Raw genomic sequence first — 12832 nt, 5'->3', positions numbered from 1 at the left:
ATTTAGCTTCTTAAAATAAAATAGAATGGCTACTGGCCATTAGGCAATGATAATTTTGAGTCTTGCACAATTCAAGGCCTCCCCTCCCCTTCAATCCATAATTCTGCAGAGCTCTAATTTACATAAGATTGAAATCCTGCCATTTTATGTACAAGCCTTCGAAAAATTTCTAACATTCAGCATTTGCTTTACAACTTTTACTTAGGACCCTACAACATGACCCTAACAGGTCCTCCACAGTGCTCCAGGCTCTACATTATTTCCAGAAAACTGACGACTTGATCATATCCTTCCAGCGGGCAAGGGATCTACCATCGTGATACTTGACTGATAGGAGTATGTAAGCAAGAGTCTGTGCCAGTTGTGTGACACCTCTATATACAGCATCTGCCATCGAGATGCCATCCCTCTGATACAAGCTGACCTACAGTCGACTCCTTAAAACTTCAGACTCCTCACAAGGACTAAGAACTCAATCCATAGCATTTCTTAACCAACTGAAAATGCACACCTCCACCTTTTACCTTCTTCCTAAGATCTACAAACATAGTCACCCTGATCATCTGAAAGTTGCTGGCTACAAAGCACCTACCAAAGGTGTATCTACCTTAGTTGATCAACACTTGCAACCAATAGTATGAAGACTTTGCTCCTATATTAAAGACACCAATCATTTCCTAGATCACCTAGTATCTGTGCCTGTTCCACTGTGCCACACATCCTGCTTGTTGCCATTGATTCCACCTCCTTTAGTACAAACAAGTGCATGGTCTGTTAGCTGCTAAATATTTCCTCAACCAGCACCCACCTGATACCAAACCTATTGCAGTAGCCACCAGAAAGATCGCGGGAGGTGCACATTGGCACGGCGCGTCACGGATGGTAGTTGCCACAAGTACCGTGTTACTACACCTATGACGCCCTTCTTACTCACCTTAAGGACCTTTAACCTTGGACAAACTGGACGCACATTTGGGAGGACGACAGCTCAATCCTGCATGTGACCATTCTGATTTAGTTTTTTCCATGATTTACCTAAATAGCTCCAGGCAAATGCTGGGATGGTTCCTTTCAAAGGGCACTGCCGAGTTCCTTCCCCGTCTTTCCATAATTCAATGAGACCAATGACCTCGCTGTCTGGTCTCCTCCACCAAACATTCCAACCTCCCACACTTACACCAACTACTTTACCTTTGAGGGGTAGATATATGAACAGATCAGCGGCACGGTCTTGGGAACCATGATTGCTCTTCCTATGCCACCCTTTTAATGCGTTTCTTAGAGGCTTTCCTGGTGTCCTCTTGCCTTCAGCCACTGGTTTGGTTTAGATACTGTGATGACATCTCTACAATATGGACTCATAGTGAGGCTGGCCCGTTAAAAATTCTTCCAATGATATGTCACACAGTTTATTTTGAATCCCATGCCTCTTTCCTTGATATTGCCCTTATCTTCACTGAGGGTCAGCTACACACTTCTGTTCAAACTAAGAGGACCTAGACATCACTTTTGTACACATTAGGGGACCGAAGCATCATGGTTCTTTTTTCCACTAGTATTTTTAATGATAATAAGACAAAAATTTTAATAATAATTGAAATGAAACTCTAACCAAATAATTAGTATATTGTGACCTGTGTGTGACAAAAATTTGAACACTGCTGCATTCAAAATAGTGTGAAAATTGATTTTTCCCTAACATATTGAATTATGTGTGATTTTTATTCTAAGCATACTGTACTTCCACACTACTGAAATTTAAAGGTCAGAACATATTTTGTTCATTTTAGAATGGAACAGGAATATTCACAAATTTCTTGTTCTATGTATCTGAAAAAATGTTTTTTAGGAATTTGCTTTTTTCTCCTAATAATTTATGAACATGTGGCATGTTCCAGCTGAAAATATTTCATATATTGTTGAATATTCTTGTTCTCTCTATCAGTTAAACTCCATACAAACAGGTCAATTGACAGGTGTGACTGGATGCAGATACGGATAGGCTTGTGGTCAGCAGGCTACTCTCCCCATTATCTTCAATTTTTGTGAATGGAGCCACCACTTCATAGTCAAGTAACTCATAAACTGGACTCACATGCTTTTGTAGGTTTAACATTGGATGAGGCAATGGTACTTAGGTATGCAAAAATATTGATCATGAGAAACTGAAAGTCAAGATTTGCATGCAATTTTTTTTTCAATATAAAAATGACAAAACACCCCAGTTCCATATCCTCCTGATTCTGAGCGTCCTTTTAATTTTCTTTAATTTTTTGTCGTTCCTTTGTTACTCTGGCCTGTTCACCTTCACTGTGTACCATAACAGTTTATCGCATGGGTTGTGAATTTGTATGTTTTTGTTCTTTTGCTTCACATCTATCATACCCTCACCATAAAGTATTAAGCCTCTTGACTGCAACCTAACAATTTCTTCAGTTTTAATGTGATTTCAACAACATAAGAGGTAGATTGCCATAAAATTTATGACTACAATTAAACTTATTAATTTTTGACATTTTAAGATGAAAAATTACTTGAAAAACACCTAAAACAGTCACAACTAATTTATAACATAATTGTGTGCATAAAGCACAAGTAAGCTGAAGTAAACTACTTGTATTGACAAAAGCATCGATTGCAATAAATCCCTGCTCACAATACAATGTTTGTGTCAAAATTAAATAATGAGACATTTTAGCCAAGGTTTTGTGTTTTTCATCTCAGAGTAACACTTGCAACCTATGGCCTCAATTATTTGTTGGATGTATTTCAATCTCTGTCTTCCTCTACAGTTTTTACCCTCTACAGCTCCCTGTAGTACCATGGAAATTATTCCTTGACATTTTAACTTATGTCCTGTCTACCTGTCACTCCTTTTCAGTCAGTGTTTTCCATATACCTCTTCCCTCACTAATTCTGCAGAGAACGTTATCATTTCATACCTTCTCAGTCTATATTATTTCCAATACTCTTCTGTAGCACCACATCTCAAATGATTCAATGCTGTTCTGTTCTGGTTTTCCCACAGTTCGTGTTTCACTATCAGACAATGCTGTGCTCCAAATGTATATATCAGATATTTCTTTCTCAAATTAAGGCCTATGTTTGATACAAGCAGACTTCTTGTGGCCTCCTAGGCACTAGACAGGCCGCAACTTTGTCTTCACTGGATGTTATTACAGCACCAACTCATCTGAAAAGCAGATTTCCTGGGTCATGACATCCAATCATGGTACTGCTGATCCCTTCCAAAAAATCTTAGGAAAACGCCCATTGTCATTCAGTACTTCCTTGTCTTGAAAGTATTAATCAGATAGTTTGACAAGGCTATGACTTCTTAAATTATGCCCCAAAATGAGGACCATTATGTGTGACATTTTGTCCACCACATCTAGAATAGCTTTCCAACTCCCTCCAAATCTCCACAATATCCTTGCCAGACCCTGCACTCCTTTTGCACCCATTTTCCTACTCTATGGGACATATCCCTGTGACTGTCTCCATTGTAAGACCTGCCTTGTGCAGTCTCCTAACATCATCAGTTCTGTAGCTGGCAGAGCATGTACTACCAAAGAGAGACACATCTCCTGTACAATCCATTACATGAATACTGTTTAGCCTTTTACATGGGCATGACTACCACCAAGTTACCAGTTTGGATGAGTTGGCATAGACAGAGCATTTATACTGACAACACACACTATCCTGTTGTAGAGCATGCTCTAAAACATGTTAGCCTTGACTTGGTGCCTGTTTCAGCACATGAGCCATCTTATTCTGCCCCCAGACACCAGTTACTTTACTCCCTTTTAGTTTTCAGTACCACAGTTTTCTGACCTGACTATTCCCCCCAACCCTAACACATACTTAGCTTTCTTTTCTTTTTAAGTTGTGCATGATGTATTGTCTGTAATTTCTGTATTGCATATTGCCTTATCTCCCACCTTTAATCTCTCAGATTTTCAAATTTCATCAGGTGCAGTCCTCAACAATCCATATTTCCTTCTTATCCCATCCAGTAAGTCTCCCTTGACCCAGTGTTCCTCTTCCAAACTCTCCATATTTCCTAAACCTCACTATTTCTTTAGATTCACACTTCTTCCTTCCCCTTCAGCTCTTCTGGCAGCTGAAAGAGCCACAGGTTCCAAAAGGTTGCACATTTCTGTATGTTTACATGCATAGTCTTCTGCCACCATTTGGTGGATAGATTTTTTAAGTATCCAATGACATTGCGTTTTCAAAATTTGATTATTTTCGTTGACATTTTATTTAAGTAATTTGTGGCTAAAGTGTGGCCAACATTTTACACATTGTTTTACATTTCCTCATAAAGATTCTAATATAACTAAAGAATTTCATACTCAAAATTATCAACATTATTAATTAAAAATAAAATTTGATTATTTAAAATGCAACTAAATTCCAATGCAGCTGAATTTTTCATTTTTATGTGAATACGCTTCTGACCATGTCTGGTTGGTCATGTGCATTATAAATTCACGCCATTTTCGATACAGAATATCTCCTTCAGTAGCTAAACACTTTTGTTTCTTTCTTTTTATCTGACTGCAGCTCTTCACATCCATCCAGTTGTAGCTCAACAACTAGAATAATCTTCATATTATAGTTTCCCATCTATCTTTTAAAGTGTTTTTGTTTTGGTTGTAGCAGCGTTTGATATTCCAGGCAAAAGTCATTGTTCTTATATTGTGCCTCCTCTTTCCAAGTTGTTCTCGCCCAACAAGCATGCGCGCACACACACACACACACACACACACACACACACAATGTGTTCCAAGCAGGAGACTATTCTGTCATCACATACTGATTAACATAACAAGAGCCCATATTTTGAATATAAATGGCAGCCACTTTTAAGCAGGGAAAATAAATTTCAATGGTATTTTGTTGTCTTCCACGATTCTGTAGCCTGTCTTTAACATTGTATTCTTCCTGGATCAGGCACTGATTTGCCTGTTGGTTCGTGGTAGGTATTTCATTTCACCCCTACCACCCCTGTCTGGGAATCAGTTGAGAATTGGAGGTATTGGTGTACAAAGACCATGTTTTCTTAATCAAGGTAGTAGCAGAAAAAGTAAAAGACAGTATGGATCAATTTTCAAAAAATTGCACAAAATTTTGAATGTGGTAGCTCACAGTCCACCGAGTCCTGCGACAGATTACACCCATTCAAGTAATCTTCTGAATCAAGGCAGCAGCAGCTGTTGCAGCTGTGTTTCATCAATTCAGAGGACATCTTTAGCCACCATATCTTCACAGTTAACAGCTGCAGCCAGTAAATCGAAAAGTGTCATGATGGTCTCTCCATTGGCAAAAGATTCCAAGCTAGTCCATCATTCTGATCTCTGTGTGGGGACTGCCAAGGGGGAGGTGATGGTGAGAAAAAGATTAAATAACCAACGAAAGGATAATGCTCTATGAGATGAGACAGAGAATGTCAGATGTTTCATCATTGTAGGGAAGCTATAAAATGCAAAAAAGGGAAATACTAAGTCTCAATCCAGATGTAGTTTGTGTCAGTGAAGTGAAATGGAAAAAGAATGAGGATTTATGGTCAGATGAATAAAGGGTAATATCAAGAGCAGGAGAATGCAGTATAATGGAAGTAGGGTTTATTATGAATAGGAAGGTAGGGCGGAGAGTGAATTAGTGTAAAGACTTCATGGATAGAGTAGTTCTCATCTTTCTTCATGACACAAGATCTTCTTTCTTGATTCTTCATGTAATTTCAGGGATAACAGTTTAGCATGAACTGTGTCATTATTGAAAAATGTAATTTAATCCATCCTACAACATAGCATCTACTGAGATTTTATAATTCATCAATTGCCAACAGCAGTTTATTAAAATTTCTGTTACTTATTGTATTTGTCACAATCTGTAACTCCCACTTTCCATAGCAGTTTGTAAACTGTAGACTTCTGTTATCTATTATATTTATCACACTCTCCAACTCCCAGTTTCTGCAACTCTGTTACTATACTGACATTTGTTCATGTGGTATACACACATTATTGGTAGGTGTCTTGACCATATATGTGTTGTTTCTTACATGTACCTAATAGCTTTGAAGGTCTCAGTGACCATCCCAAATCTTCCACTTAATGACCTTTGTCAACATACTCATGGGTAGTTGGAAGCATGTCTGTGTTGTGCTAGAGTCATCATTTGTGAAGGTTCATCATTCTTCTTTGTGTATGGAAATTTTCTATCATGATTTTCATGTAATTTCAGAGACTGGTATTTTAATTCTGTAATGTGTAAAAAATGTGTAGGTGAGTTGTATGGTAAGGATGCATTCTGTTGCTCTGTCAGTGTCCAGGTGAGTTGTTTGAAGTGTGATCATTGGATAGTATTGATCTTGTATATCAGCAGCATCTTTCTTCATGTAAGGTTTTCTTTCTTGGTTCTGTGAGTTGTTTGAGTGAGTAGTGTGTAAAATGATTGTTGTCAAGTTTATGGTGCTTGGTTGTACAGTGCTTTTGTGCTTGTGTCCACATCTGTTTGTGAGAGAGTGTTTGTTGTATAGAGTGGCATTTTTTCCTCCATGAGAAAAAATGTTCCTTAATCATCCCTCATGTAATATTATGCAAAATCAGTTTAACCTGTGCAGTGTCATAATTGATAAAAGTGTTCTAATATAAATATAGGTTGACAGTTGTATGAGTTTGTATGGAGGTTATGTGATATAGGTTAGTCTGCCATTTCTAATCTGTACACTGAGTTCTTGATGATTCCTTTGATCTATAGTTCTATTTTCTGCAGCATAGGAATTGCTGAGTGGGTAATAGCATGTAGCACTGTAGCAGACAACATCATATATGACATCCACAATGACAATTTTGTGGTGCTCCTAGTAATGACAAAATTAGAACACACATTTTAAGATTTATTAGTATTTTTGTTTCCTTTTCCATGAATACAGCAATATATACTGAAGAACCAAAGAAATTGACAAAAAATCAGATGCAGAAAATTACCGGCCAATTTCACTGTTGTTGTACAAGCATTACATTTCTTGACTCTGAGAAACTCATCTGCAGAAACCAACACAGTTTTAGGAAAAAGCGGTCATGTAAGACACAGCTGGCCCTCGTTTTGCATGATATACAACAGGCTCTAGATACTGGCTCCCAGATGGATGCAATACTTCTTCGACTCAGTTCTACACTGTCACTTGCTCCAGGAAGCGCACACTGTGGTCTATCTGACGACATATGCAGTTGGATAGAAAGTTTTCTAACAGACTGAGAGCAGTATGTCGTCCTGAATGGGGGGATTTCAACAGAAACAAGCGTAACTTCAGGTGTGCCTCAGCGCAGCATAATAGGTCCACTGCTTTTTACGATTTACATAAATGATCTGGTTGATGGTATTGACAACGGCATTAGACTGTTTACCGATGATGCTGTAGTCTACAGGGAAGTAGTATCACATGAAAGTTGTGAACAAATCAATGATAATTTGCAGAAAATAAATGCATTGTGTAATGACTGGCAGTTATCTCTCAATATCAGTAAGCGTAACCTACTGCTTATAACAAAGTAAAAATCCCCACTGATGCACTGTTACAAAATAAATGCACAGTCTTTGGAAGTGGTAACATACGTCAAGTATCTGGGTGTGACTACTCAAAATTATCTCAACTGGAATGATCAGATTGCAAAAATAACCAGCAAAGTGAACCCGAGATTGCTTTTTATTGGTAGAACCCTGAAGTAATGCAGTCCTTCAACAAAGAAAATTGCTTACAATATGTTAGTTTGTCAAGTCTAAGAGTATTGTTCATCTGTATGGGACCCTTACCAGTTGGGTCTGACTCAAGAGATTGAGAAGGTCCAAATAAGAGCAGCAATATTCGTGACTGGTACATTTAGCCATCGTGAGAGGGTTTCAAATGTGATTGAAAGTCTGAAGTGGGACACACTTGCAGATAGAAGATGCAATAAACGGAAGGGCCTGCTCACTAAATTCCAAAATCTGGTCTTCAACAAGGATGTAGAGCTTATATTATTACCACCAACTTTCAAGTCGCACAATGATCTCCGTTCAAAGATAAGGGAAATTAGAGCTCGTACTGAAGCGTTCAGACAGTAGCTTTTCCGATGCGCAATTTGCAAGTGGAGCAGAGCGGGGGCAATATGAATTTGGCGTGAATTGTGCCCTCTGCCACACACCGCTTGGTGGCTTGCAGAGTATATATGTAGATGTAGATTCAAATGCAGAGATTTGTAAAAAGGCAGAATACGGCTCTGCAGTTGGCAATGCCTATATAAGAAAACAAGTGTCTAGTGCAGTTATTAGATCAGTTACTGCTGCTACAATGGCAGCTTATTAAGATTTAAATGAGTTTGAATGTGATGTTATAGTTGGTGCACAATCGATTAGACACAGCATCTCTGAGGGAGTGATGTAATGGGATTTTCCTGTATGACCATTTCACAAGTGTACCGTGAATATCAGGAATCTGGTAAAACATCAAATTTCTGACACTGCTGCAACCAGAAAAAGATCCTGCAAGAATGGGGCCAATGATGACTGAAGAGAATAATTCAACATGACAGAAGTGCAACCCTTCTGCAAATTGCTGCAAATTTCAGTACTTGGCCATCAACAAGTGTCACTGTGTGAACCATAGGACTTTCAGAGCCAAAGGCCCACTTGTGTACCCTTGAAGACTGCACCACACAAAGCTTTACGCTTTTCTTGGGCCCATCAACCCTGATATTGGACTATTGATGACTGGAAATACGTTGCCAGGTCAAACAAGTCTCCTTTCAAATTGTATCAAGCAGATGGACGTGTACAGGTATGGAGACAGCCTCATGAATCCACTTCATACTCTTATGGATTTATGGACAGCCCTGCAGGATTCAGGGAGTCGGTTCAGTTCCTTTCATCAGTACTTCAGACATTAGTTCAGTCTGTACCAAGTGATGTGAAACTTCACGACATTAGGTGGGTGTACCAGTTTCTTTGGCTCTTCAGTGTAAATGCAAGAAATATGTATCCTTTGCATTTATTCTGTTATGATATCTCAGTGTCCAATAATTCATACCATCCATGAATGTAGCATTTAGTGAGTTATATAAATCACCAGTTCCTTATAGCAAGCTTACTTACATTTCTGTCATTTATTACATGCTGCAACTCCCAGTTTTCATGAATCTGAAGTTGTACTCATGTTTATTCATGTGGAAAAAGTCTCATTGGCAGTTGGTTTCATCACCAAATATGTATTAATTTTAACATGTAGCTAATGGCTTTGTAGCTCTCAAGGACCATTCCATATCCTACATTCCATTTCTCTCATGTACGTGTACTCGTGTAGCTGAAAGCATGTTTGTGTTGTACTAGGGTCTTTGTTTGCGAAGTGTCATCTTCCCTGTTCACATATGGAAATCTTCTTTCTTGATTCATCATGTGATTTGAGGGGATAGGTATTTTTGATTCTGTATTGTGTAAAAAGTTTCTGATTGAACTATGTGATAAGGTTGCATCATGTTGATTTATTAGTGTCCAATTGAGCTGTTTGATGTGTTCCATTTGAATAGCACCTCTCTTGTATGAGGCTTGAATGTGAAAGTAATGCCTCCACATTTGGGTTTGGATGGGAATATTTTAATAAATCAGATGCAGAAATAATTCTTAACATGATGTCCCCACAGATGGTCTTTCATTATCAAGAACAGATAGATGTCAGATGGCACTAAATCTGGACTGTATGGAGATGCCATACAGTGGTGAGATTCAGTCTCTGAAGTTCTACTGTGGTGGCATGTGTGGAGTGTGGTTTGGCATTATCATGCTGTAGGAAAACATTTCCCTTTTCCTTACAGACCAAATGACATACAGTACATCAACACAGTCACTTTAAACTGCTTTCATTCTCTAATGAATCTCCTTTGGGGTGACACCTTCTGCTGTCAAGAATTCAGTGACTGCACATTGTATAAATCGCATTGACTAACTGTGTGTTCAGGGTTCCATACTTTACACTGTAACAACACAACTGTTCAATTCTAAGGCTTCCAGCCAACTGGAGTTGTAGAGAAGAGGCTATGGAACAAACCAGTACCTGCCACATACCCATGCTGCCAAATGTTGAAGAGTTATGGAGGTGGAGGCATTACTTTTCAGCCAGCCCTCGTATTTAGTGTTATCATTCTTCTTGTAAGATTTCATATTTCTTTGTGAGTAGTGTATTAAATGACTGGGATCAAGTTTATACATATATATTGCAGAAAGTATCTATTTCTGTGTCCACATCTGTTCCTGTGATTGTGCATGCTGTATAGAGTAGGGACATGTTTCTTCATGGTGCAAAATTTTCTTTCTTGATTCTTCATGTAATATTGAGGTAATCAGTTTACCTTGTGCGGTGTTGTTATTGAAAAAAATGTTATATTGTAATGTAAATAGCACACAGAGTTCTTTGCAACTCTAGAGATATAGATATACAGTTGTGTGTTCTCTGCAATATGACTCTCTCAGAGTTTGAAAGCCATTAGCTTTGTTGCAGATGTAGTAAATTTGGTTTTTTGGTAGGTAGTTTATTTTTTAAAGTTTAGGGGGATAGAAACTCGTGAATGAGACTACCCCTGATTTTCGATCTGAAGTAAAATTACCAAATGAAAATTTATTTCTATGTGAACAAATTTCTATTAAAGTTTTCTAAGTTGCCAAAAGAAAGTGTTTTTAATGCAGTATTGAGAATGTGACTTTTCACGACCGTATCGGACAATATGGGTCAATTTACTACAGAAATAACAACCTTGGATAATTTTTGAGATTTAACAGAGTGAATTTGCTTTTAGAATCCCTTTTTACCTAATTTTACAGTAGGCTGTGTAGATCTTCGTTTTCTCTTGTTAGCTGCTGGTCAGGCTATTGTCTCCATTGATTTTCTCCCTACAATTCTTGAAGTAGGTAGGTATGGAGATGATTTTTTCTAACTCTTGATCTTGCCATTTTTCATATTCATTTATTGCTTACACTTATTTATGACCATACAAAATTGAGTTGCAATGAAATCTGACATTATCAAATCTTCAAACTGGTCAATATCATTTACAAGAATACATCAGTCACTGGCACTGTTCCAATGAACTGCTCTATGTGTTATCACAGTAACAGATCTTAATTGCAACTGCTGCCACTCTCGACTGGCGGACGTCTAACAACGCTACTGCATCTCTTTGGTCAGAGATAGCAAAGTCTTCGCTGCATCTGACCAAAGAGCGCGTTTGCAAGAAAATTTATGTATGTATTTTAATATTAATTATAAAAAAAGGTAATTTAAATAATTCATTGTGTAATTTACTTTGAATAAAAAATAAATAAACATTTTCCTTTTTCATCATTTGCGTCAGTGGGGAGGGGTCTGTTCCACTACACCGACCACAGTGTTTCAATATGTGATGTCCACAATGATAATTATTTTGTGTATTTACATACTTAGAATTCATATATTTGCACCACGCACCTTGCCGTTGGAGGGGAGGCTTGCGTGCCTCAGCGATACAGGTAGCCATACCATAGGTGCAACCACAATGGAGGGGTATTTGTTGAGAGGCCAGACAAACATGTGTTTCCTGAAGAGGGGCAGCAGCCTTTTCAGTAGTTGCAGGGGCAACAGTCTGGATGATTAACTGATATGGCCTTGCAACACTAACCAAAACGGCCTTGCTGTGCTGGTACTGTGAACGGCTGAAAGCAAGGGGAAACTACAGCCATAATTTTTCCTGAGGGCATGCAGTTATACTGTATGGTTAAATGATGATGGTGTCCTCTTGGGTAAAATATTCCGGAGGTAAAATAGTCCCCCATTCAGATCTCCGGGCGAGGACTACTCAGGAGGACGTCATTATCAGGAGAAAGAAAACTGGCATTCTATGGATCAGAGCGTGGAATGTCAGATCCCTTAATCGAGCAGGTAGGTTAGAAAATTAAAAAAGGGAAATGGATAGGTTGAAGTTAGATATAAAGGCAATTAGTGAAGTTCGTTGGCAGGAGGAACAAGACTTTTGGTCAGGCGAATACAGGGTTATGACTACAAAATCAAATAGGAGTAATGCAGGAGTTGGTTTAATAAAGAATTTAAAAAAAATAGGAGTGTGGGTAAGCTGCTACAAACAGCATAGTGAACACATTATTGTGGCCAAGATAGGCATGAAGCTTGCGCCTACTACAGTAGTACAAGTTTATATGCCATCTAGCTCTGCAGATGACGAAGAAATTGAAGAAATGTATGATGAAATAAAAAAAAACTATTCAGATAGTGAAAGGGGACGAAAATTTAATAGTCACGAGTGACTGGAATTCAGTAGTAGGAAAAGGGAGAGAAGAAAACATAGTAGGTGAATATGGATTGTGGGTAAGAAATGAAAGAGGATGCCGCCTGGTAGAATTTTGCATGGAGCACAACTTAATCATAGCTAACACTTGGTTCAAGAATCATAAATGATGGTTGTATACATGGAAGAAGCCTGGAGATACTGACAGGTTTCAGGTGGATTATATAATGGTAAGAGAGACATTTAGGAACCAGGGGCAGGTGTGGACTCTGACCACAATCTATTGGTTATGAACTGTAGGTTAAAACTGAAGAAACTGCAAAAGGGTGGGAATTTAAGGAGATGGGACCTGGAGAAACTGACTAAACCAGAGGTTGTACAGAGTTTCAGGGAGAGCATAAGGGAACAATTGACAGGAATGGGGAAAAGAAATACAGTAGAACAAGAATGGGTAGCTTTGATAGATGAAGTAGTGAAGGCAGCAGAGGATCAAGTAGGTAAAAAGACAAGGGCTA

This window comes from Schistocerca gregaria, chromosome 1, assembly GCF_023897955.1.
Source record: "Schistocerca gregaria isolate iqSchGreg1 chromosome 1, iqSchGreg1.2, whole genome shotgun sequence".
Lineage (NCBI taxonomy): Eukaryota > Metazoa > Arthropoda > Insecta > Orthoptera > Acrididae > Schistocerca > Schistocerca gregaria.
The sequence above is the reverse complement of the archived record's forward strand: the minus strand, read 5'-3'. Positions refer to the sequence as shown.